Here is a 25,809-nt window from a genome sequence, read left to right on the forward strand (position 1 = left end):
ACACATAGAAAGGAAAAAGAATATTTTTCCCGGACTGTCCGTGTGACACTGGGTTTGGAACTGTCCACTGAAGCCTGGGCTTACAGTGGCTGTGTAATTGAAGACAATGACTCTCCCTTTCCAAGAACATATCAGTAACCAATAGACCAGCAGGAGAGACAGGATTCTATGAACCCTGTGTTATGGTTCTGGTCCCTGGTCCTTTTAAGAGACAAGCCACGCCCACTCTATCCCCCATCAGATGAGGCAGGCTGATCTTCAGCTTCCAGCCTGAGCTGAGCTTGCTCTCTTTTCCATCTTCCTCTCGGAGAGGCAGGTTCACTTCTGCCTCTCTCCCCACTTCTCCGCTTCCCCCTCCCTCTTCTCTCTCTCTCTCTCTCTCTCTCTCTCTCTCTCTCTCTCTCTCTCTCCCTCCCTCCCTCCCTCCCTCCCTCCCTCCCTCCCTCCCTCCCTCTCCCTCTCCCTCTCCCTCTCCCCCTCCCCCTCCCTCTCCTCTCTCTCTCTCTCTCTCTCTCTCTCTCTCTCTCTCTCTCTCTCCCACCTTCACTCTTCCCCTTTCATAACCCCCTGAATAAATATTCAACCTCACTCTGCAAGTCGTGTCTATCCATGTCTCTGTCTCTCTGTCTTCTGCCTGCCCACCATGTTTCTCCCTGCCTGGGACCAGTCACTGCTCGGGGACCGGCAGCCGTCTCTGCCTGGGACTGGCTGCTCATAGGGCCCGCTGCCCGCTGTCTCCCTGCTGCATGGCTCACCATCACTGCTCAGGCCACCCTGGGACAGACAGCCGTCTCTGCCTTGGGATTGGCTGCTCGCAGAGTCCACTGCCTGCCTACTGCTGCCGCCTGGGACCCATTTTTTAAAAGAACAACACCCTGTTCTCATCTGTAACTGTTGACAGAGCTAGTCTTATGCAGGCCCAGGAGACATAGCTCCAACTGTGTATGCCTAGAAGCTGACACTTTTCTGCCTTTGACGAAGATGGGTGAAAGTGGAAAGATAAGAAAAAGTGGGAATTAGAGTAATCACAGCAATACACATCTATGAGATTATCAAGGAACACACTGGATTAATATAATTATTTTTCTAAAACAGAATGTAATTATTTTTCTAAAACACAATTATTTAATTTAGTTCCTCCAAATTAAATGAGAATTTAAACTCACACAGCTTATTATGAAGTCTTTGATAGTCTCATTGTATAAGAAAATTAAAAACTAAAGAGAAGGATATCATGATACAGATTTCCTATTCCACAAAAATTTTTCATTATGATTCATCACCAGAGCTTATAGAGAGCTACCAGATGAATGCAAAGAAAGCATCCCAAAGTAAATGCCACTTTCCTCAAGATGATGACATGGGGAGTGACCAAAGTAGCGCCAGCACAGACCAGTGGAGACACACCCTCCCAATCAACCAGAACACAACAGTAGAGGCACACCCTCACAATCAACCAGAACAACAATAGGGGCACTCTCCAAATCAAACCAGAACACAACAGTAGAGACACGCCCACACAATAAAACCAGAACACAACAGTAGAGACCTACCTGCACAGTCAAGCCAGAACACAACAGAAGAGACCCTCACACTCAAATCAGAATATAACAGTAGCAACACCCCACCCCAAATCAAGAGACCACTAACAAGCTTCCTGTAACTTGTGTACAGACTTTTTTTCCGGCTTATCACTTATACCCATAAGAAAAAATTGCTATTTTTTAGCTATTGTTAGAGTTGTATTTCCACCTTAGTGGTTATTTGGTGTGGGAAGTCCTTCTGTATATGTGTTGCTTTTATTGGTTAATGAAGAAAGGACCTGTCTTGGGCCTGCACATGGCAGAACAGAGATAGGTGGGGGGGGGGGGTAGGGAGAAACTAAACTGAATGCAGGGAGAAAAAATGCAGAGTCAGTGAGAAGCCCTGTCAGAGAAAGATGCTGGACAGAACCTTGCTGGTAAGCCACAGCCATGTGGCAATACACCACTTAATAGAAATAGATTAAATTAAGATGTAAGAGCTAGCTAATAAGAAACTAGAGCTAATAGGCCAAGCAGTGATTTAATTAATATAGTTTTTGAGTGCTTATTTTGAGTCTGAGCAGCCAGGAACAAACAAGCGACCTCCTACTACAGTTATTAGTTTGTATCCAGTTTGCTCATGACTCAGATGAAGAAAGAATCATCTTTAGGATGTGTAAGCTCTGAATAAGAATTGAGCAAAAGCATTGTAGGTATGTAGGGAACAAACTAACTCATCCAAAAGGAGATGAAAAAGAAGTAATGAACTGGTCTCTGAACTGAGCATTAGAGCTTGTAAACTGTAAAGACTCTGTCTACCTAAGGGTGGGTATTTTACTAACATGGGGTGTGCTAGACAAAGCACATAATACCTCCCCACACCATGGAAAGAACTTAGAAACTTACCTTTGGGCAGGGCAGACTATTGAAAGGTTCTAAGATACATGTGCAGTGGAGATGACCTAGAAGATATGTAGAAAGGGATAAAGAGAATGTTGATGGGCAGAAAGGAGTCTTCTAAAATGATAGACGGTCTAAGCTCCTTGAGTCCACAGATGCCATTGGCCTTCTCAACGCTATATCCCCAGAATTGAGTAGGTGCTTGTTCATATATGAGTCAGCAGTTTAGCTGTGAGGATAGGGAAGACCCAAGCTGAAATAGGAGCTAAGGGAGAAATGAAAGGATGTTTTGTGCAGATATTTCTGAGCAAAACTGATGAATATTGTAATTGACTGAAGTACTAATATGATCTGAAAACTATATCTGTTCTTGAGAAACGATAGCTATACAAAAGTCCAAAACCCTTTTTGTTTTATGATGACTTCTAATTTTTATTTGTTTATATATCAGTTTTAGCATCAGGACCTGTAACCTGGGGCATGTAGACAAGTGTACTACTACTAAGCTATATTCAGCCACTATCTTCTTAATTAACAGAGAACAGTTAAATGGAACTTTAAAAAAGATAGTCACTAAGCTTACCATGTCCCTTGATGGTGGAAGTAGATACCAATTGCACAATTCACCTGCTTTGGACTAGCTCTTTTACTTGAATAGTACCTGTGAACTTGTGTGTTATGGAAGTAAGCATATTCTTACAGAATGCACCACCCCTATCTCCAGTATAATTACAAGTTACTTTAAATTTGTTTTAAACAATGTGGAAACAAGCAGGGCTGGAAATAAGATTGAAGTTCATGGTCATAATTTAAGTGCAAACCCTGATTTTCATACAATATCCAAGAGTTCAAAGCTAGCATGGGTTACAGATGTAGTGACAGTCTTGTTCTACAAACCAATCAACTAGATAATCAATAAAAGGAAAAGAAAGAGAGGTAGATAGATCAATAAATGACTAGCTAGTTGATAGATAGATAAATAGATAGATAGATAGATAGATAGATGATAGATAATAGGTTAGAAAAAGGAAGGATAAAATGAAGAAGAAAATAAAAAGCTGAGTTGCAAATCACTTAAACACAGTGCCCAAATTCCAGCACTAGCATTACCTGGCCAGGAATTAGAAATAAAAGTTATACATCAAGTTTTTCCTCTCCTATGTTGTAATATGCAAGTTGATTTTTAAAAAATTGTCCTTCCATTCTTCTTTTCTTCTTTTATTTCTTCCTTTCTTTTTCTTATAAAAGGCATTGTTAAAGTGAAAGAATGTACATATTTAATGTACACAGTTTGATGAGTCTGTGATAAGAATATATTTATGGTATCATCATCATAATCTACTATGAAGATATCAATCACCTCCCCAAATCTCTTCTCATCTTATTTCTTTGTGTGTTTAGGGTAAGAACACGAGGTCTTTCTTAGGAAGTGTAGTAGGCTATTGTTAGATGTAGAAACTACACTGTACAATTGTTTTAAGCACTTACCTATCTAACTAAAACTTCACACCCTTGGTTCACAAACTTCCTGCATTACAATTAAAATTCCACGGACCACTTTCCAAAGAAGAAAATACTTGTTACTTCCTATCATCACCAATTTCTAAAAACATCTTTTAAATCAGTCTACTGAAATAAGTGGGTTTTTTTTAAATAAAGGACTTACAACATTCAAATTCAAGATAAGTAAAACTGAGGGAATCTCAAACATTATTGCTATGGAATAATCTTCTTGTACACTGTAAAAATTTGACACTTGAATTGGTTTAATAAAATTCTAATTGGCCAGTAGCCAAGCAGGATGTATAGATGGGGCAACCAAACTAAGGATGATAGGAAGGAGAAGAGTGGAGTCAGGAAATGAGGGCTAGATGTCAAGAGAGCAAGACAGGCACACTGTACTGAGAAAAGGTACCACCATGTGGCAGAGTATAAATAGCATATGTAGGTTAACTTAAAATGTAAGAGCAGAGGGGGCTGGAGAGATGGCTCAGTGGTTAAGAGCATTGCCTGCTCTTCCAAAGGTCCTGAGTTCAATTCCCGGCAACCACATAGTGGCTCACAACCATCTGTAAAGAGGTCTGGTGCCTTCTTCTGGCCTGCAGACATGCACAAAGACAGAATATTGTATAATAAATAAATAAATAAATAAATAAATAAATAAATAAATAAATAAATAAAATGTAAGAGTAGAGAAAAAATGTATAGCTCAATAAAATATATTTAAAAAGGGGAAAAACATTTTTTTAGAAAAAATGTAAGAGTTAGTTAATAACAATCCTGAGCTCTTGGTCAAGCATTTGTAAGTAATGCTAAGTATCTGTGCGGTGATTTGAAAAGTGATTTCTGGGTATTTGCAATGGAGTGGCTCCAAGACAGTTAACTTCTGCCTACAAATTATCCAGGTGTCTCTAGCATCCACCCTACAAACACTAATTACAATCAAGGTGTGATGTGAAAAAAAAAAAACCTATTCTCTGAATAGTATAAGATATATTGTAGAGAATATGAGATTGGGTATTACAAATAGTGATTGTTTTTAATATCTAGAAAATATAATTTTTAGAATATTTTCTATTATGACAAGCATTTTGAATGCTAAGATCAACCTACCTAGGTGCTTTGAAAAGCTCACAATCTCTTGAGAAAAAAGATAAGTAACCCAAAAGAAAGTGCCTCAATAGGTACAAACTTTATTTTAATCCCACTAATAGTCTTTTCAAAAGGCTGGAATCAATTATCACAGCTATTTCCTACTCTACCTTGCCGTTTTCAGTTCCTGAAATTTTAACGATAAAGCATAATCTACGAAAAAAGAAAGTGGTATTTTAGCAAAACCATTTTTCAAATTTCAGCATTTTCAAGTAGACTTATTACATCTCACAACTTTCTCTATAGAGAAAATTAAAGATTAATTCTTAAACTGTAAATCTGAGACAAAAGACATCAAAAGTGAAAGTTACTGTGTCTTTATGGGTGTCTGTGAGATAGTATTTATTTACTGACATGTGTAGAGAGTATTTGTGCATATAGTTATTTAAAAACACACACTTGCACATGTGGAGGGGTGGGGAGGAGACTTTGTTTCAAATCTGTGAAATGTACATTGTTGTATGCAAAACTCTGTATAAACAAAGAAAATAAAATGGAAACTATTGGCAACAATAATTTAAACTTGTTATATTGGCTTCTGTTTCAAACATGAGTGTGGATCTGACTGAACAAATGATACATAAAAAATACTGCGAAGCAAAATGTTCATGTATAGATGCATATTTCATAAGGTGGATTCTGTGACTGTGTTGAATATGATGACGGAGGAATAGCCTAACGCAGCAGAGTACCACTTGATTCTAGCGCATTCTGTTCTGAAATAGTGAAAATTACACATCTTGAAACACCAATGATTATGTGACTCATATTTCCTAATACAAAGTTGATCATATTTAAATTTTAAGAAAGATAGTGATACATAAAAGCACTGTTTGGTAATTATTCCATCTTACCCTAAGTATTAATTGTGTTCTCATTTAAGAGTCTAAATCAAAAACTTTACTTTTAATCGATTTTATTTAGAAAACTGATAACCAACTGTTAAGAGTTGGAAGGGCTTCCTTGATTTCTAATTCACAGAATTCAGTAAATATGAATTAAAATCTGTCCTTTTTTATTCTGCCTCAAGATGTACATATAACATAAAAATATAAATGTGATTATAACATTTTCAATCCAAATATATAATTTAAAAATATAGGTGTATGTCAAACAACATTCCAAAATTTGCTTAAATCTATGTACATTCCTAAATATAATACTTACAAGTTAATATCGATCTAGAACTTAAACATGCATATACATTGTAATGTGATAATCTATGAACATTTGTGTATCAAGGCAGACAATATAATTTATCATGGGAAGCTCATCATACAGCTGGTGAACTACCAGATCTGTGTCTGCATTATTAGACAAGTGTGGTCTCGATTAACCAAACTGAAGCATCTCAGCATTCTTTCACAAAATCTACTTGATGTTTTAAAAGATATTTTAAATGTCATCTATCATTTCTTTGGTCTTGAGTGATTCAAAACACAGAATACAAAGGCTGCCAGAAAGAGCATTGAGAAGTTTGTTTATAAACATTCATAGTCATTTCAAAGGCTTTCTATGGAAATTAGAATGCCACTTTGTCAATCAGTAATCACAATTAGAAATAGACTCTGAAAATCTAATTATGACATAATATAAAGTGATTTTAAAGCAACATCTTTTCCCTTATGTATACAAATCTCAGAGTCCTAAAAGGCATACATCTCTGAAATCTGTTTCATAGAGCTCGGAAGCCTTCTCTCCTCCCTGCTCTACCCCATTTCGACATTAGGCACCGGTTCCTACCCAGATTCCATCCTGCACCACCAAAGGTCAGTTTGCAACTGCCACTCATTTACTGTAACAGGAAGTGACCTATAGTGTATAATTGGGTATCTTCAATTATTCAGTCCAAGAAAAACTGACACAATTTCCATTAAGTGCTATGTCAAAGATACAAATGAATATTCTAAATACAACATTCAATAAAATAAGCATTGCCATTAAAAACAGTAGTGCTAGATGTACGTGTGTGCATACTACATACTGCACATGCATTTGTGCCCACAAACATGTGTACCCACCTTCACATGAACACACATGCACATGAAAAGAAAAAAAGGCAATATAAACACATAGAAGTATAACACACACACACACACACACACACCAAGCACACACACATGCACAAAAGAAAAGAAAAAAAAAAAACCAAACCCAAAAAGTTGGTAGAAGAAAACTAAGAAATTAAAGAATGGAAATTGTTTCTCCTCTTCAGTATTTGTTTCTGGTCTCAATGCACATCTTTGACTTAGGGAAGGGGATTTGACAAAATCACACATTGGAGAGAAATTATGTTTAAGTGGAAAAAACCCTGTAGTCTATAACTCTCAATCAACTATAGCCAGTACAACAATGTTTCAGAGTTTATTACAGTGCCTCATATGCTTGCAAAACAACTTAGTAAAGCAGCACAAGAAAATAAAGCATAATTACTGACGTACTAAACATAAGCATGGAACAGCTGTCAAACCCTGTCAACCTTTAAAACTCTCCTCTATCTGTTTTCCCCTTGGCTTACCACATTTTCTTGTCATTTGCCAGAAACACCACTTGCACTAACCATAATTTAGAAATATTTCAGCCCCTCCCAATGGCCTGCTGTTTCATTATCACCCATTATGGCAAAAGTAACTCAGTCCTTAAAATGCCACAAGAGGAACCAAGAGATATCTTAACACATATTACAGATCAGGGGAAAGCCCCCTCCCTCTAAGTTTTGAAATAAGACTCAATCATCCATTTTTAGCGGTATACATGAACACTTCAGGTGTTTTTAGATAGATTCATTTTTCTCCTTTAAAATATGTACAATACGTCATTGGTTTTTTTTCTGCTGTGTAGTACTCCATTGTGTAAATGTACCACATTTTCCTTATCCATTCTTTGGTCGAGGGGCATTTAGGTTTTTTCCAGGTTCTGGCTATGAAATTTGTAGGCAAATGGATGGATCGAGAAAACATTATATTGAGTGAGGTAACCCAAAACCAGAAAAACAATTATCATTTGTACTCACTCATAAGTAGTTTTTAAGCATAAAGCAAAGAAAACATGCCTACAAATCACAATCCCAGAGAACCTAGACAACAATGAGGACCCTAAGAGAGACATGCATGGGTCTAATTTACATGGGAAGTAGAAAAAGACAAGATCTCCTGAGTAAACTGGGAGCTTAGGGACCATGGGAGAGGGTTGAAGAGGAGGGGAGGGAAAGGGAGGGGACCAGAGAAAAATGTATAGTTCAATAAAATCAATTAAAAAGGAAAAAAAAGAAAAAATCGTATAATTAATAAATATCAAAGCTTTGTCCCTTCATGTTCCTTGTCTTCTTTTTAGAGGTATACTAACATTTAATCATTATTTTTAAAGTCCCTTGTGTCATAAGAAAGTTACAACACACTATAACAAAAAAGTGTGATATCCTGTCTAAATTGTGAAGTGCTGTGTAATAAACACATTATAAATTTGATTGAATCTGCTGAAACTAATTGCTCATTGGACCAAGCATGTCACAAGAAACCAGGGAAGAATAATTCCATGACTTTTACATATCAGTATCTTCATTGGTAGGCTTCCCTCTGCAGAAGTGAAAACATGGTGTCGTAGGACTAATGTTTTAAAATACTGTCAAGAATTTATCCCCAACCCTTAAGTAGAGAAAATACGGTAATGTTTTGGCAACATCTTATACCCCACAACGCCCTGCCCTTTTCAAGATATTGGAATGTTATGGCCACAAGATTAAGAAAAACTCTCCCATTTATCTTGACCTGCCAAGCACAACAGGACCCAGACTACCAAGCCTTCCCCGGCTTAACAAAGTCATCTCATCTTAGTCAGGAAGCGTCCAAAGAATTTGGTCACAGGCACAGATTAGATGTCAATCACATTTCAAGTTTAAATATCAATCACTGTGCAAAATGTCTTAGTGCATGTAACATCATTTACCTATATGAGTAACTTGTATCTGGCCTTCCCAATGTGAACAACTCACTGGACAGCTGGTTCCTACAGGGGAATTACAACATCACTGAATTCATACGCTAATGTTTCTAAAATCTCTCCCCCCCCCCCCGTCTCTCCTCCCCACTTGTATGGACTTGAAAAACTACATTTTCAAATCATACCTTTAAAAGCCCTCTTAATGCACCAAATAGAAGCATCATTACTCCAAAAGCAACTGGGAAATACTTTAACATTTAAAACAAGTTGACACAATGTGAAGAAAAACTTAAAGGCAATATTAAATTGTATATCTATAAAGTTACTTATGTACAGAGCAAGTATTGATTTTATAATATTGATTTAAAACTATATAAATGCATAAAGACTATATTTTTAAATTTTGTGTTTTTGATCTATTAAAATGGCTATTTTAAAATACAAGTTCTAAACTGTTAGTATTATATTCCTTACATTTAATTTACACTACACAAAAAGCATGTCCTTACGGTGTAGTACATTTTAACCTATTTTCTGCAATATTATGCAACCTTTTAAATTTATGGAATCTATTCAAAGGCAATTTTTCATCAAATGTTCCTTGCACGGCAATCATTATAAAAAGCTTATAAATCATTTTTTCCCTAGGTCCTAATCTAAAAATGAAATTCTTCATTGACAGAGTTAATAAAACACAGACGAAAGTATAATTTACACTCTGAAAACCACGGATGACGTGTTTTCTGTTCAATAACTTTTCTATCAAACTAAAGTAACAACTTGAATTACCTGCCAGCAAAGAGCATAAAGGGAAACAGTCCGATGAAACACGTTATTTCACCAATAAAACTAGTGAACCAGAAGAGAGTCTACCATTAACCATATCACCGCAAGTAACAGCTATTAAGCATACCACATAAACCTTTAAAAGTGGAAGCTAGTTGATTCAACGGCGTGGTATTCAGTCGGTTAGTATCACAATTTTCCTCACCCTAAATATTTGTTGATCCTAAATACCGGGGTACACAGTGCCTCCTCACTGTACAATAGATGCACACTGTAGAATGATTGATGGGTTACTGAGTATAGGACCTATAGATTATTCCTATCTATTGGGAAGGTCTCCCTTTAGGTACGCCTAATAAATAACTGAGAAACACTTCCTCTTGTTTGCATTTTGGCCTCAGTCAAAATGGCTTTCCGAGATCTGGGTCTAAGCACAATTTATCAGCTTTCCTCCATGCACACGCCTCAAGTCATCTGGCTCTTGCATTTCTTCAACAGCTGCATTACCTTTAAAACTGCCTTGGACCATTTCCCCAAGGTAAATATTGTGGCTTCTTTTGGACCCACAGAGGGACTTTTCCTTTCTGTGGGATGGCGCTTTGCTCTGACAGTTACGCCGCTCAATTCTAAAACATTCTAAGAACACTGATAAAGAATGTGGAGGAGGGGAGAGAAAAATCAAAGCAGAGATAAAAGATCAGCTGGTCTCATTTTCACTCACGCTCTTCAGGAAAACTTAAAATCGGAAGAGTTATAACACAAAGGAGTATATAGCTATTGGTATAGCTTTTTTGGACTCGTTTTGAGAAGCATAGTTTAGTAGTTTGGCAAAGTGTTGATTAAAAGGGAAAAATCAAAATAATGCACAGTATTTTGGAAAATAGTGACTGCAGCTCAGAGAGAAGCAGGAGGCAGCAGGGTTGCGTGTGAACCGCTGAGTGAACCCCATTGCAGACCACGTGGGAAACTCACTAGCTGGGCTAATTTATTCTCCCTTTTGCCTTTAAAGTCCCTAAACACGCTAAGTTTGGCAGTAAATCAGTTTTCATGGATACTCGGAACCGGGGACATTTTCTTCTCTCGAGCTGTGTTTCACATTTCTAGTGTGTGTATGTGTGTGCACAGAGACACTAAATGAATACCAATAGCACACCTCCCTTGAAGTGTCGTCAAATAACTCTTTACTACTCTCGTTGTGATGATTCACCCACTTTTCATTCTAATAAAGCAGGACAGCAGCCTGTGCTCTTTTCACCCTGTGGGACACAAACTTCAGGCTGTGCTCAAGTGACTTAGGCGAAGCAGTTCAAGCACTTCTGCATTGAAGTTTTAAATCAAAGTACACACTGAAGTCCATATCGAAACCCACATGAAAGTCAGTGAAATCTTTTAAGACATTAGAAATTAAACTTGTTCTTACAATGCAGCTCCAGAAAAATACGCACAACAAAATATCCTAAGTAGAGGAAAGCACATTATTCTAAGCCTATAAAGAGCCAGTTATCAAGATGAATGTATATCATAACTCATGAAAGTCAAAACTTCTTTGGCGATTCCCAAACAAATGACCTAAGGAAAAAAATGTCCTCAGTTTAAGTGACAGGGAAGATATTTTAAAAGCTTGTAGCCTGTAACTGTTAAGGGAATCTTAAAGCTGTCTCTTATGTGATGGTGGAATATTATCAATTATTACCTTTACCTGCATTTCCCCACCATTAGCGTAATTAGAAAAGGTGAGGTTTTGTAAACAAAGACAAATTACATTTTCTACTGTAAGCGTGAACAGATTAAAAATTTTACCTAATTGATTACCTTGCCCAATTTCTAGATATATTTATTTCATCATTTCAATTCTAAACATATCCATTTTAATTAGAAAAAAGTAATCCGCCCCTGAAATAGAAATGCCACCAGCTAAAAAAACACAGGAGTAGCTGTGCCACGTCACAGTAATACAGATAATGCTTCTGTCAAACGCTAACTACAACTTACCTCAAATTCCAAACACCCGAAACAAATTCCGGCTGTATTTGGAAGTGAGTTTTGTGCATGTCGGTGTGTGAAGTTCAACAGCCAATAAATTCCATTCTGCAAGGTCAGGAAAACGATGCCTGGTCCGAGGATTACAGAACAGTGAGAGGTTTATGGTCCCTAGTCGACATTCAGGTAGCCTTAAAAATACTTTACTGGGGTGTGAATGCTCCGGCTCCCTGAACAGCCCATCGATGTAGGTAAAGGAGATGGAGGCCTGGAGACTCCAGGCTCTTGGCTTAGGGACTTGGCTTTCCACGCCCTTCTGTTTAGAATAAGATGACTTACTGGCAGAGGTCAGCCCCATCCCCGATCCCGGGTACCTATAAGCTCTGATGTGCGGTTATCCAGAGGTCCTTTCACAAAGCCACTTACATATCTTGGACTCCCGGGCTCTGTCCACCTGCTGTCCTACGACAGAGTCCCAGCCCATTGTTGTCACGTCTCTCGAAATGAAAACCTCGTATTCGGTGTGCACAAAAGCAGATGTCACTCTAAGGTCTGCTTAAAGCAGTCTATGGTTCACGGCAGGGCAACCTCGTTGAGGACGACACTCGCTGGAGTTCCCCAGACTACATTTGTATTTGGGTTTGTTTTCAGAAGGAAGACAAAGACTGTGAGATTTCACTTTCATTATTCTCAGCAATTCTCACACAAAAAAAAGTTTTCCCCTTTAGGACACAAACTACAAAAGGGGAGAATCTTAGCATATTCCTCTTTAGGTCACTTTTGACTCACATTCTCTTTGCATAAAAGAAGAGATTCACGCAATTAGGATGATCTATAAAATGTCATCCATTTATTTATGAGTTTTCTAAGATAAAACCCATTTATATTTACAAAAGAGAGAAGGGACACTATAAAATCGAGTGGAATGAAAACCCAGGAAGAACTGAATTCTACATGAGTTTACTATTTAGCACCGATATTCCTTTTCCCCTAAGAGTATACAAGAACATTCTTTTCTTTGCAGAAAGTAACAAACATGTCACTGGCCCCTGTCATCTCTTTAAAAATATAACACATCCCTTTAAAAATGCAACTTAAAATAAAGAAAAATTCAGTTCCTAAGTTCTCCATAAATTTCTGCTCAGCATTTACAGGCATTGAGGGAATTACGGTCTCCAATTTGTTTATATAATTCTCAGATAAATTTCTTTTCCTTTCACATTCTTGGTCTTTACAGCTTGGGACTCAACGATTGCACGGCTTCCAGGCAGGGAGTTAATACCTCCCGGGAATAAACTGAGGCATGGGTATTGTTTGTGGAGAATCTCATTTTCTAGGGAGGAGTTGGTAAAAGGTTTTTTCCCCACTTCAACCCTGCGCCTTGGGACAGAGAGCCCAGTTCGCTCTGTCTCCCAGGCAGTGCTGCAGCAGGAGAGAGTCCGGCCTCCACACTGTGTCACCGTCAAGCTTGAGTGACAGACAGTTCTGTCTGACTGTACTCAGGTTCACCAAAGGTGTCTGTTCTGTGGAAGTACCGGAAAGCCCACCTAGACACGGGCAGTTCTTTGCTCCTAGTCAGGTTGGGGTCACTAAAGACAATGTCTGAGATTCAAATCTTCTCAAGGATTAGGATTTCTTGGGTATTGTGCTATAAATTATATATATATATATTTTAAGTTCAAGAGACTATTTTTTAGAAATGGCTACTTTCTTAAGGGGATGATAAGTCATTCAATATTTGCTGAATGTTTACGAGCTCTGGCAGCATTCACTGGAGCAAAATACATGTCTGTTCCTGATACAATAGGGACCCACTCAACCATACCTAAAACCCTAAGGAGGATAAAGTCATGCATTAAGGAAGGCTGGGTGGGTTCTAATTTTTCTTTCTTTACCACATGGAAGAGGAAGAAAGTGAGGACGAGAGGGGGAAGCGGGTTGAAAATCTTTATGAAATCAAGCATGAAAACAAGTCTTTGGCAGTTTCTCTAAATTAGCACAAGCAGCTATAAACTTTCTGATGAGAAATGAAACATTTGTTGCATCATGCCATATAAAAGTGAATGATCTAGCTTTATTCATGCTGTTATAACCAAGAAGAAAAATGACATTTGGCTTTGGTTAACCCTTTATAAACAGAATCTAGTGCAATGTCCTTCCCTGTCTAAGGCAACAGCTAACCCACGGGCAGAAAGAAACATGCCCTTTAGCAGTAGAGATGCAAACCTCCATTTGGTGGAGTGGTAACTAGCACTTAGAAAGCATCTCCACTGCTGAAGGGATCTTATTTAGATTTCCAACATAAACAATCAATTTTGAAGCTTTCAACTACCAAATGTCTCAATTAACAATACTTTTTCATTAGGCTGTATGTTTAAAATTAGGCATCTAGCTGTCAGTCGACGCTGATAATTACAGTGAGATTATAGAGACAAGTGAGTTATTAAAGTAGTTATAGTTAACAGAACTAGATATATCTACAGCAGTGAGGCCTTCTTCTAGGTAAAGTGCTGCCTGATTTCCACTATATTTTATAGTATGGAAACTACCATACTGATCCAAAAAGTTATAAAGTCCTTCGGATTCCATCTGCCAATGACTTAAGTCCCGTCAGCGAGGGCAAAGATTTACCCCACATTAGATAAGAGTAAAATATTACAAACTGTTGACAGCTGGCACATAAAATGGCAGTGACTTGCACATTATGAGTGCCACCCAAGCATTTGTCAAATGCTTGACTTTCCTTCAAAGAAATTGGAAAAGTAAAATTAAATCTAGTCAATCATTATACCTGTCATGTTTGAGCAGTCTTCACAGCTTTTGTTTAAAAAAATAAATCATTTACTACAGTTTCACGGCACGCCTCCTTTATTCCCACTTCACTACTCGGTGTCTGTGACTTGCTTACAGTAGATGGCCACACATTTCATATGCTCTATGTCCTCACCACTTTGTGACACTTTTTCTTTTTCTTTTTTTTTAACCATCTGACAACTTTCCTGTCCAAAATGATAAAATGTTACCAAGATCTTTTGGAGCATTTCATGACCGACTATAAGACACAGCTCGAGACAATTCCTAGAAAAGATGTTTGAAATTCTGAGATTAGGACCACCTCTGAGATTAGGACCACCAGAGGAAAGTCAAGGTGGCAAAAAAAAGTGTAGTCACATAATTTTGACAGCAATTACAAAATTATGACAAAGAGAGAAAATGACTGAAATTTGATACCTGTACAAGAAAGTCCTTAAATGCTAGCTTTACAATGACCGTGTGAATAAAAGCTAAAGAGAAGCCACAAACTAGCCCAGTTTCTCCAAACAGGAGTTAATGTGGCGTCTACATGATATAAACATGAGGCATAGGAACTTGTTTATACATAAACTTTTTTTTTTTTTGGCGCTACATAACAAACTCCACATGCTATCAATGCAGTGGTTATATTTGTCGTTTGTTTAATCTTCTTTCATTTTAAGACTGACAAATGTTGGGAAACCGAAGTGATCATATTAAAGACTGAAATGGGATAGGGAGGGGTGGGGCTGTCAAAACCTTAACTGCCTCAAAGCACTGAAATGGCACATTTCTCCAGAAAATTGATACTGTTTTACGTATCCAATATTGTTTCTATACGTAGTAGACTTCCAAGCTCTATAACTAGGTCCATTCTCTCACATCTTCCTGCCCAGTTCTTATCTCTACATCAGCATCTTCTGTGCATCCCAGCTCTAAGACCTTCAGCGCCAGGCCTTTGTTGTTTCTCTGCTAAACCTATATGTTCTGCACATTCTCTCCCACACAAATAAAGCCCAAACATGCAGTTACTGGATGCTCGCTACAACTCTGTATCTGATTGCACCTTCAGAAAGAGTTTCTGTAACCTTCATTCTGCTCACCTCCCTCCGTTTCCTCAGTCCTGAACTAGTTAAAGCCATTCTCTGCTTCTAGGTGGATTACTACAACCATCACCTAGGTAACCTTCTTGTTTTAATTTCATTTTCTTAGCTCTTATCATTCCCTGTTTGGTATCTCCTCACCACAAGGCCGACTGTATTAGCTATATCCTTATTTTCTACACACACACACACACACACACACACACACAAACACACACACACACACACATATATATATGTTCTTGAATCAGTGGTCTTTCTGATGAGCAGTAACTACCCCTCCCAGACTAGTGAATCCTAATTGACAGTACAGAGGAGCCTGCTGTTCAGACAGAAACTAACAAATCAGGACCGTATGCACACCACCACCTCCTCTATTAGTCTCCGAGACACAGTCACCTTCCCTGCAATCATTTACATACCTTTCACAGTGGTAGGTACATGTGACAGAGCAGCTTGAGAAAAAAGAATTTGTCTGACCCATGGATTCTGAAGTTTTAGCCAATTAGAGTGGGAAAGGCAGAACAGCTCACCCATGGATTCTGAAGTTTTAGCCAGTCAGAGTGGTGAAGGCAGAACAGCTCACCCATCTATAGATTCTGAAGTTTCAGCCAATTAAAGTGGGGAAGGCAGACAGGCTCACTCCATGGTGGTAGGAGCATGTAGCAGAGGTGTCTCCACGCTTAGCAGACCAGGAATCACAGGAATCAGGCCAAAGTTGGAAGTGGCTATAACCCTTAAGATCTGGCTCTAGTTAGCTACTGCTGCCCCCTGGGCCCTGCTACCCTCAGGCTCCACAGTTATATAAATAGTTCTACAAGCTGGGGGCTGAGCTTTCAATCTATGTGGCAATGAGTGATGCTTCAGAGTCAAATGATAATAATGCTCCCGCACTAAATCATCTAGGACCAGTGTCAACTTGATTGAATTAACACTTAGGGCACAGATAAGGTGGGCGTATTTCTATCTATGTGCTGAGGTCCTAGACTAAATAAAACCGGAAAGGGAGAAAACCGCATAAATGCAGCATTCATCTGTCCCATCCTCCTTATCCACGAAAATATGAGCAAGCAGCCCCACACCATTGCTGCCATAGCCCTGGGTTTCTCCTGGTGCCATGCTCCTCGATCAGGATGTGCAATGGATTATCGCCCCAAACTGTGAGCGAAAGTAAATATCACTTCTGACTAGTTAGCTTTAGTTGTTAACACAGACTAGAGTCATCCAGGAGGAAAATCTCAGATGGAATTATCTACATCAGACTGACCCACAAACATGTCTATTAGGGATTGATACAGGAGGACCATGCCCCCCGTGGGTGGTAGTGTCCCTAAGTAGATAGTTCTGAATTGTCAAAAAAAAAAAAGTTACCTGAAGCATGGGCCATAGAGTGAGATAGAGAGCAAGCCATTAAGCAATGTTCCTCTATGATTCATGTCTCGAGGTTCTTGCCTTGAGTTCCTGCCCCAACTTCCCTCAGTGGTGTGTGGCAACCTGGACGTACACACCAAATAAAACCTTGCTTCCCCAAGTAGCTTTTGTTCCGAGTATTTTGCCAAAGCAACATATTGAAACTAGAACACCTTTCCTTAGTTCATTCTTGCCAGATATCTGTTCATGGAAGTGAGGAGCATAACTAATATACAGAGCATGAGGATCCTCGGTGATGCCTTTCCTCATCTGTATGAGCAACATCAATAAGATCTAGGACAGTCAGTCCAATAAAATGAAAATGGCAAAACCAGAATAAGTGTGACATTTGTTCTCTGTCTCTTGCGATCAAGCTACCATCCAGAAACTTCAGCTCTTCTCCTGTTCACAGTTCTTATTAAAGAACCCAAGAATAGGATGGAAAGTGAAGCAAAAACCAATGGACAAAAAATAGCTTCATATTAGTAAACAAGGTGCATTTACTTTCTATTTTTTTAAACATCATCTATTCCATATTTATTTAACACACATTATACTCAGCCATTCAAACTTTATGCTCATTAAATATGCTTTCGGTTTTGACTTGGCAGTGGGCTCAGAGATCAATCTAAAGATTAATGCTTTCAAACCGTGTTATGTTTCATATTTTGTCAGGAAGATCACCATGGTCAACACCATCTACTTCATCTGTAAACTTTTTTACTTAACCATCAAAACTATACACATATGGTGGTTGTTCTATTCGGTTGACTAGGAGTCTGATTTTCCCAGATACAGATACGTTTATGGAATCTGATTTTATTGAGGGCTGAAGCTGTTTTGTCAGAACGATAGCATGTTAGTTTGTCCCCTGTTTCATCATAGGGGTGATGAGAACTTTGCAAGGCAGCAAGATGATGCCAAGAATTTCTATGGGTTCATTTCTCATTTCACAATAAGTCTGGTTTGGAATAATGATCTATCCACTCTAAGACAGTAAAAAGCTCAATATTAGTCAATAGTTCACCTGCAATTTCCTATGAGACCTTGTCTATTTCTCAGAAACTTCCCAAGAAAGCCAAAGCTCCCCATAGAAGCCCAGACCAAATGGGCAGTGGTGGCACACGCCTTTAATTCCAGCATTCAGGAGGCAGAGACAGGCAGATCTCTGTGAGTTTGAGGCCAGCTTGGTCTTATAAGAGCAAGTTCCAGGACAGGTCCCAAAGCCACAGAGAAACCCTGTCTCAAAAGAAGAGGAAGAAGAGGAAGAGGAAGAGGAAAAAGAAGGAGGAGGAGAAGAGGGAGGAAGAGGAGGAGAAGGAAGAGGAGGAGGGTGGGGGAGGAGGAGGAAGAGAAGGAGGAAGAAGAAGAAGAAGAAGAAGAAGAAGAAGAAGAAGAAGAAGAAGAAGAAGAAGAAGAAGAAGAAGAAGAAGAAGAAGAAGAAGAAGAAGAAGAAAAAGAGGAGGAGGAGGAGGAGGAGAAGAGGAGAAGGAGGAAGGTGGGGGATGAGGAGGAGGAGGACAAGGAAGAGGAGGAAGAGGAGGAGGAAGCCCAGGCCCACTTTAAGAAACTAAGTCTCTCATTCTGGTTTCCTATAAGTCTAACGTTGACAGCACAAGTTTAAAGGAGTGCTCATCTCTAAAATATACCTCAAATGCCAGGATTTCAAGAATGAATATTTCCTCAATAAGGATCATCCATCCCAGTAAACTAGTCAATGTTACAAACATACACAATCATTGCCAACTTCTCTCTTTTGTGCTCAAAGAATGACATCATAACTGTCTGGAGCAGTCAGAAACTTCCTTTGTAGTTGGGTGGCTCTTTAGACCACAAGTATATATATCAAGCTTCCCACCCTAATATGAAGGAAGTTCTCACAGCTGAAGTAAAGTTAGCAACAACCAGCGCATCTTAATGACAGTTTACTTTGCTATACTTCCAGGTACTTAAATGACAATCTCAGTTCTTCCTCATTAATACAGTAAGGTGAATGGACACTGTATCTCGCAATTGATCAAACAATTTGATCAACGTGTTCGCTAGTGGTGACAGATGGTCTTTGGATCCTATTATTTGGACCATGTGCTTTTGCTATGCAATTCCAGAAAGTCTATCAGCATCTTTTCTTTGCCACTGAAACCCCAAGAAGTGAGGCTGAGATGAATCTGTCGCTATAGCCTGTTCAAAACATAACAGGCAAGCCAGCGATAATTTCACAGGTGCTGGCAGAGGTACAAGACCTCTGAGTCAGAGACTTTATTACTCAGATCAAGAATAGAAGCTAGAAGATGAGCATTTTCTGGAGTTTCCTAAGTTCACATTCCCATATGCTAATATGGCATAGATATACATCGTGTGTGCATACGACATTCTTCCTTAGAACAATGCTGAGGTTGAAAAACTCAAATATTTTATGATGAGCAGTGACCATGCATGCTGTTTACTCCAAAACTGAACATTCTCTTGTTGGCAGTGTGCAGTAAATAAGCCTAGTGTTTGCTATAAAAGAGGGCACTATCTTTTTACTTCCTTCCAAGTCTATTCACAAGCATCTTTAAAAAGACAGCCAATACCTTCATCAGAAGACATGCAGAAATGTAAGGGATGAATACAGAATGGTCTTCTATGAGTATATTCATAATATCCTACCCTGAAACTCTTCTGTGGTTTTCTTATCTACTTAAGATCACAGCCTTGTCTCAAAGCACACAAGAAATGTTAGTCCTTTCAGTATCCTTTAAATGCCCCAATGTCTTTTCCAAAAACATTAGACCTTTGATTATATAGACAAACAAAAAAGAAGACTCAAACCCATTGAACTCTTGGCTTAGTTGAAATGTAGAAGGTCATTAGAGAAGGGTGTGCAGGTCAGCTTGCTGTAGAGAAATACACTCCCCAAACCAAGCACCGGGATTTAAGTAAAAGGCCACTTCCTTGTGCCATCACTGTTATCTGTTATAAATGGAGACGGATTCAGAATCGTTATTGTGTGAGATGCTGGTTTTCTGAAAAGGGAAGAACTTTGAAGGAGTAGTTAGCACAGAAACCTGGAGCAGTAGTTAGCACAGAGGGGACCCAGAGCCACTGTCTTTCTCCACAGTCTTCCTATCCAGACATCTGTTTTTTTGCAGACTGAACATGTATTTATAGCCCTCATTATGATAAACGAGGAAACCAGTGCTCATTATGTTGCTATGGACTGTACGCAATAACAAAGTTAGAAAACAAAATCTTCTGGCCCCTAGGCCCCTAAGCCATGCTGCTGGAGTTATCCTACCTGATATTAACACAAAACGCAGCGCTTTCCGGTGAAACACTGTTTAAATGGTATCAAATGATTTGGTACTGCCTCAATATTGGAGAAACGGTTTGCTTCCTTAAATCATATTTATGTCCTACTCAATATCTTTATGTGTGTATTAGGTACTATACCCCTCTTTATAATTAGTAAAAGAAAAAGGTCCCTGGCAGAATGAATCAGCCCTCCCTCTGCTGTTGTCTTTAGATGCTGCCCGTCTACAAGGTGCTGGCACCATGCATGCCTTCTGTCTTCTGTGTTTGATGATAGAAACCTGGTTGTATTTGTTAAACCCAGTTTGGATAAAGATGTAGCAAGCATGATTTATTTAGGTCTTGAGTTCCAATATGGCTCTGCAATCTGACATTATCAACAACACATTCTGAAACTGTTCACAGTTCATAAAAATATAAGTAAATAGATGAGAACAGTTTCTCAAATATTAATTTCACAAGGAGTATGTCCCTCATTGGACTATATCTCATAGATACACATTTCAAAGTAAAACCAATTTTATAATTTAAAAAAATGGCACGGCATTGTTTCATCCATTAAGTTAACAGAATATTGGGAGATATGCCATCCCAATTACAAATACAAAAAATATCTCACCTATCTAATATTGGGCCCTTTTCTCTCTTACCTACAAGGAGAAGATAACAAAGGCCAAGGCTGCCCTCTGAAAAGTCAAAAACAGAGCAGTCAAAGAAAGATACAAACCGGACAACACACTGATTTTTATTGAGAGTTGATTTACACATGCTTGGAAAACAAAATGAACTGATTTCCATATTAAGAGTTCTTGAATACAGACACGGGAATGATGGACAGCGAGCGGAAGACCTGGCAAGAGCAGAAAACCCAGGATTCAGATCCAAAACTGCAGAAGATCTTTCTGCCCAGGTGACTGTGTCTCCATCCTCCCCGCTTCATCAGGACTCAGCTCATTGACTGACTGTAATGTCAATAGGATCTCTCACTTATCTTGCTTACTGTCAGGGTGAACTTGGACAAGTCATCCTTAGCTCTCAACATCTGTCCTTAGAACCGTATGATCACTACTCCCTGTCCTCACACACAGACATGAAGCTGGAGTCATTCGCATCTCCATCGACTGCTGTAAGACACGCTCTCTAAATCTGACACTTTTAATTGTCAGCGACACAATCTGCAATCGTCAGGGAAGAGACTCTCCAGGAGTGACTGTCAAGAACAGGTTGGCCTATGGGCGTGTCTGCGGTGCTGTCCTGACTATGTTAATCAGTTGTGGAAAAGCCAGCAGCCCACTGTGAACAGCACTGTTCCATGGGCTTTGGTTCTGGACTGTGTAAGATGGAAGAAAGCTCACTTTCTGAGCTAATCACCAGCAGCGTGCATGTGTCTATTTCTCTCTGCTCTTGACTGTGGATGTGATATGTCTATTTCAACTCCCGGCTCCTTTGGTTTCCCTGTAGTGATGGCCTGGAACCTGGAACCGTGAACTACAACAAGCCTTTCTTCCCTGTTGTTTGGTTTTTTTTTTTTCTTTTTGTCAGAGTATGTTATCACAGCAGCAGAGGTGACACATAGGTGATGGACTTGCCTTGCAAACTTTTAGAGTTCTGCATCAGATGTCAGACCACTCCTCCCCTAGGGTGCTGTGCTCCAGTCATCCTGAGTTCAGTCAGCATCCCGAGAGCAAACAGTGCTCTTTTCTCACCTTGCAGCAACTGGGACACTCCCTGTGTTCTGTGAAACTGTCTCTGCTCTCCTTGAGACCTCAGCTTACATTCACTTCTGGATAAACTGCTTTCCTGACCGCTGGCCCAGCAGTCTTCCTCTGGTCTTACTTTTCTTCCTGACAACCACAATGTGAATGCCAGTAATTTTTATTATTATTTTTTTTCTGTGGTCTTGCCTGTCTAATATCTCCCTACCTTTTACACATACATCCTGTCAGAACAAGGTCTCTCTTTTATTCTGTCAGCTTTCTTATAGAAGCCATGCCTAGCATCCAACAATTGTTGGTGAATTGTTTGTGAATGACTGAACAAACAAAAACATAAATGTGAGACAACAGTATTGCTGCTCTCCCCAAAGCAGACATATATGTAATAATTTTTAGGAAATATTCAACTGTAAAGGCATTTTGCTAAAACAAAACATGTAGGTGTGTTGAACGGATTAAGCGTGCAATATGTGAAGCCCCAATTAAAACCAGTAAATTTGTTTTTTTTTTAAAAAGAAACAAACTTTTTTCATTTTGCATAACAACCCCAGTTCCCACTCCCTCCCATTCTCCCCTTCCCTCCAACTAACCCCCTACCCCAGCCCCAACCACTACTCAGAGACTGTAAGGCACATTGCTTGGGGAAGGTCCAACCCCCCCCCCCTGACTATATCTAGGCTGAGCAAGGTATCCATCCAAAGAGAATGGGTTACAAAAAGGCAAGTACAAGCAGTAGGGATAAATCCTGGTGCCAATGCCAGTGGCCCCTCACTCTTCCCCAGCCATACAACCATTATTTACATTCAGAGTTACTAGTTTGGACCTATGCTGTTTCCTTCCCTTCCTAGCTGGAGTTAGTGAGGTAAAATGTTTCAGTGGGTGTGCCCATCATGTATCTTGAACTTTTTGCTCATATTCTCACTCCTCCCACTCTTCATCTGGACTTTGGGAGCTCAGTCCAGTGCTTCTATGCAGGTCTCTGCCTCTGTTTCCATCAGTTGCTGGATGGAAGTTCTATGGTGATATTTAAGATATTCATGAGTCTATGGAGCAAGGCCAGTTCTGTTACCTTCTCCTCTATTGCTTAGGGTTTTAGCTGGTCATCCTTGTGGATTTCTAGGAATTTCTCTAGTGCCAGGTTTCTTGCTAGCCCCATAATGGCTCCCTCAATCAAACTATCTCTTTCCTTGCTTTCATCTCTGTCCTTCCTCCATCTCGAACATTTGGTTACCTCAAGTTCTCCTTCCCCTCTCCTTCTCCCCTTGTTTTCCCCTTTCACCATCTCTATTCCCCCCACCTCCATGCTCCCAATTTTGACAAGCGATCTTGTCTGTTTCCCCTTTCCAGGTGGATCTATGCATGCTTTCTTAGGGTCTACCTTGTTATTTAGCTTCCCTGGGATCATGAACTATAGGCTTAATATCCTTTGCTTTATATCTAGTTTCCACTTATGCATGTGTACATACCATGTTCATCTTTCTGGGTCTGGGCTACCTCAGGATGTTTTTTTATTGTTCCATCCATTTGCATACAAATTTGAAAATATCATTTTTTTAACCACTGAGAAGTACTCTAATGTGTAAATGTGCCATATTTTCTTTATCCATTCTTTGGTTGAGGAGCATCTAGGTTGTTTCCAGGTTCTGGCTATTACAAATAATGATGCTATGAGCATAATTGAACAAATGTCCTTGTAGTATAATTGAGCATCTTTTGGGTAAATGCCCAAGAGTTGTATTTCTGGAGGAGGCATCACCATCCCTGACATCAAGCTCTATTATAGAGCTACAATAATGAAAACAGCATAAAAACAGAGAGGTTGACCAATGGAATTGAATCAAAGATCCAGATATTAATCCACACACCTATGAGCACCTGATTTTTGACAAAGAAGCTAAAAATATACAATGGAAAAAAGAAAGCATCTTCAACAAATGGTGCAGGCATAACTGGATATCAACATGTAGAAGAATGAAAATAGATCCTTATCTATCACCATGCACAAAACTCAAGTCCAAATGGATTAAAGACCTCAATATAAATCTGACCACACTGAACCTAATAGAAGAGAAAGTGAGAAGTAGCATTCGATGCATGGGCACAGGAGACCCCTTTCTAAATATAACACCTGTAGCACAGACTGTGAGAGCAATAATAATAAATAAATGGACCTCCTGAAACTGAGAATCTTCTGTAAAGCTAAGGACACAGTCAATAAGACAAAAAGGCAGCCTACTGAGTGGGAAAAGATCTTCACCAACCTCACATCAGACATCTAAAGAACTCAAGAAATTAGACATCAAAATTCCAAATAACCCAATGAAAAAATGGGGTACAGAACTAAACAGAGAATTCTCAACATAAGAATCTCAAATGGCCAATAGACACTTAAATAAATATTCAACATCCTTAGTCATCAGGGAAATGCAAATCAAAACAACTCTGAGATACACCATCTTACACCAGTCAGAATGGCTAAGATCAAAAACACCAATAATAAATAGCTCATGCCAGAAGGATGTAGAATAAGGAGAACACTCCTCCATTGCTGGTGAGAGTGCAAACATGCACAACCACTTTGGAAATCAGTATGGCGGTTTCTCAGAAGTGTAGCTATGGATACATCTCCTAACAATGTAAAATATTATTTAGATTCACCTAATCAGCTTTTATTTAGTCCTTGGAATATTATCTCAGTTACACTGAAAAAGATCAGTTGAAAAATTTAGGTGGGTTGTGTGTGTGTGTGTGTGTGTGTTAGAGAGAGAGAGAGAGAGAGAGAGAGAGAGAGACAGAGACAGAGACAGAGAGAGAGACAGAGACAGAGAGAAAGAGAGAGAGACACCATCTGAAGTTACAAAAAAAATGTTCCATAGTCAAGATCCAAATTAGGGCTCTTAATGTAAACCAGCACCTGCCAGCCCAGCACTCCAGCTCAGTATTAAAGAGGGCTTTCCTAAGAAAACTAAGTAAGAACATTGTAGTTTCTTACTTTCAAATTAGTTTCAGCCCCATGGTTTCTGCTGTGTTGAAGCACAAACTTCAATAAAATTTACAGTAAGTCAACAGCAGCTATGAAGTTAATAGTGGGGTTCATTTGCCTTAATTCAAACCATATTGAAGGGAAAATTACATGGCAGCAAGATTTCACACTACCTCCTGTAAACAGGGTTTAGTATTGTATAACTATAGATACATACATAGTCAGATACACCACATAACTGTTCCCCAATACATATATGCTGTATACATTTAACTTTATATAAAGATATCTACATAGTTATATAAACATTTTATCTATTAAAATATCACCTTTTAAAATGATATTAAGTACTAACAAAATATAAAATCAATGCACCATGAAAGAATATAAAAAATCTTTTCCTTCCCTTTACTACCAGATAAACAACACCCAAAAAGACAGGTCATATGTGTGTGTGTGACTACTGGCATGAAGAAATGAATACTAAACAGAGGAAAGACAGCATTTTGCATAGTGAAATCCTGCATCTGGGAAAAAAAAGTTGAATAATAAACTGGAGGTCTTTGACCTGACCTGGAAATAAAATTGTTTGGGTTTGTGTCAAATTCTGAAAAGTACAAAGTAAGAATGGTAAGGTAGTATAGAAATAATGATCAATAATTTCTTCAGTTCAGAAATTATCTTGGCATAGGGTTAAATATCACTTTGATTAGACTGGGAAAATTCCTCTT

Source organism: Arvicola amphibius, chromosome 8, assembly GCF_903992535.2.
Source record: "Arvicola amphibius chromosome 8, mArvAmp1.2, whole genome shotgun sequence".
In the NCBI taxonomy this organism is placed as follows: domain Eukaryota; kingdom Metazoa; phylum Chordata; class Mammalia; order Rodentia; family Cricetidae; genus Arvicola; species Arvicola amphibius.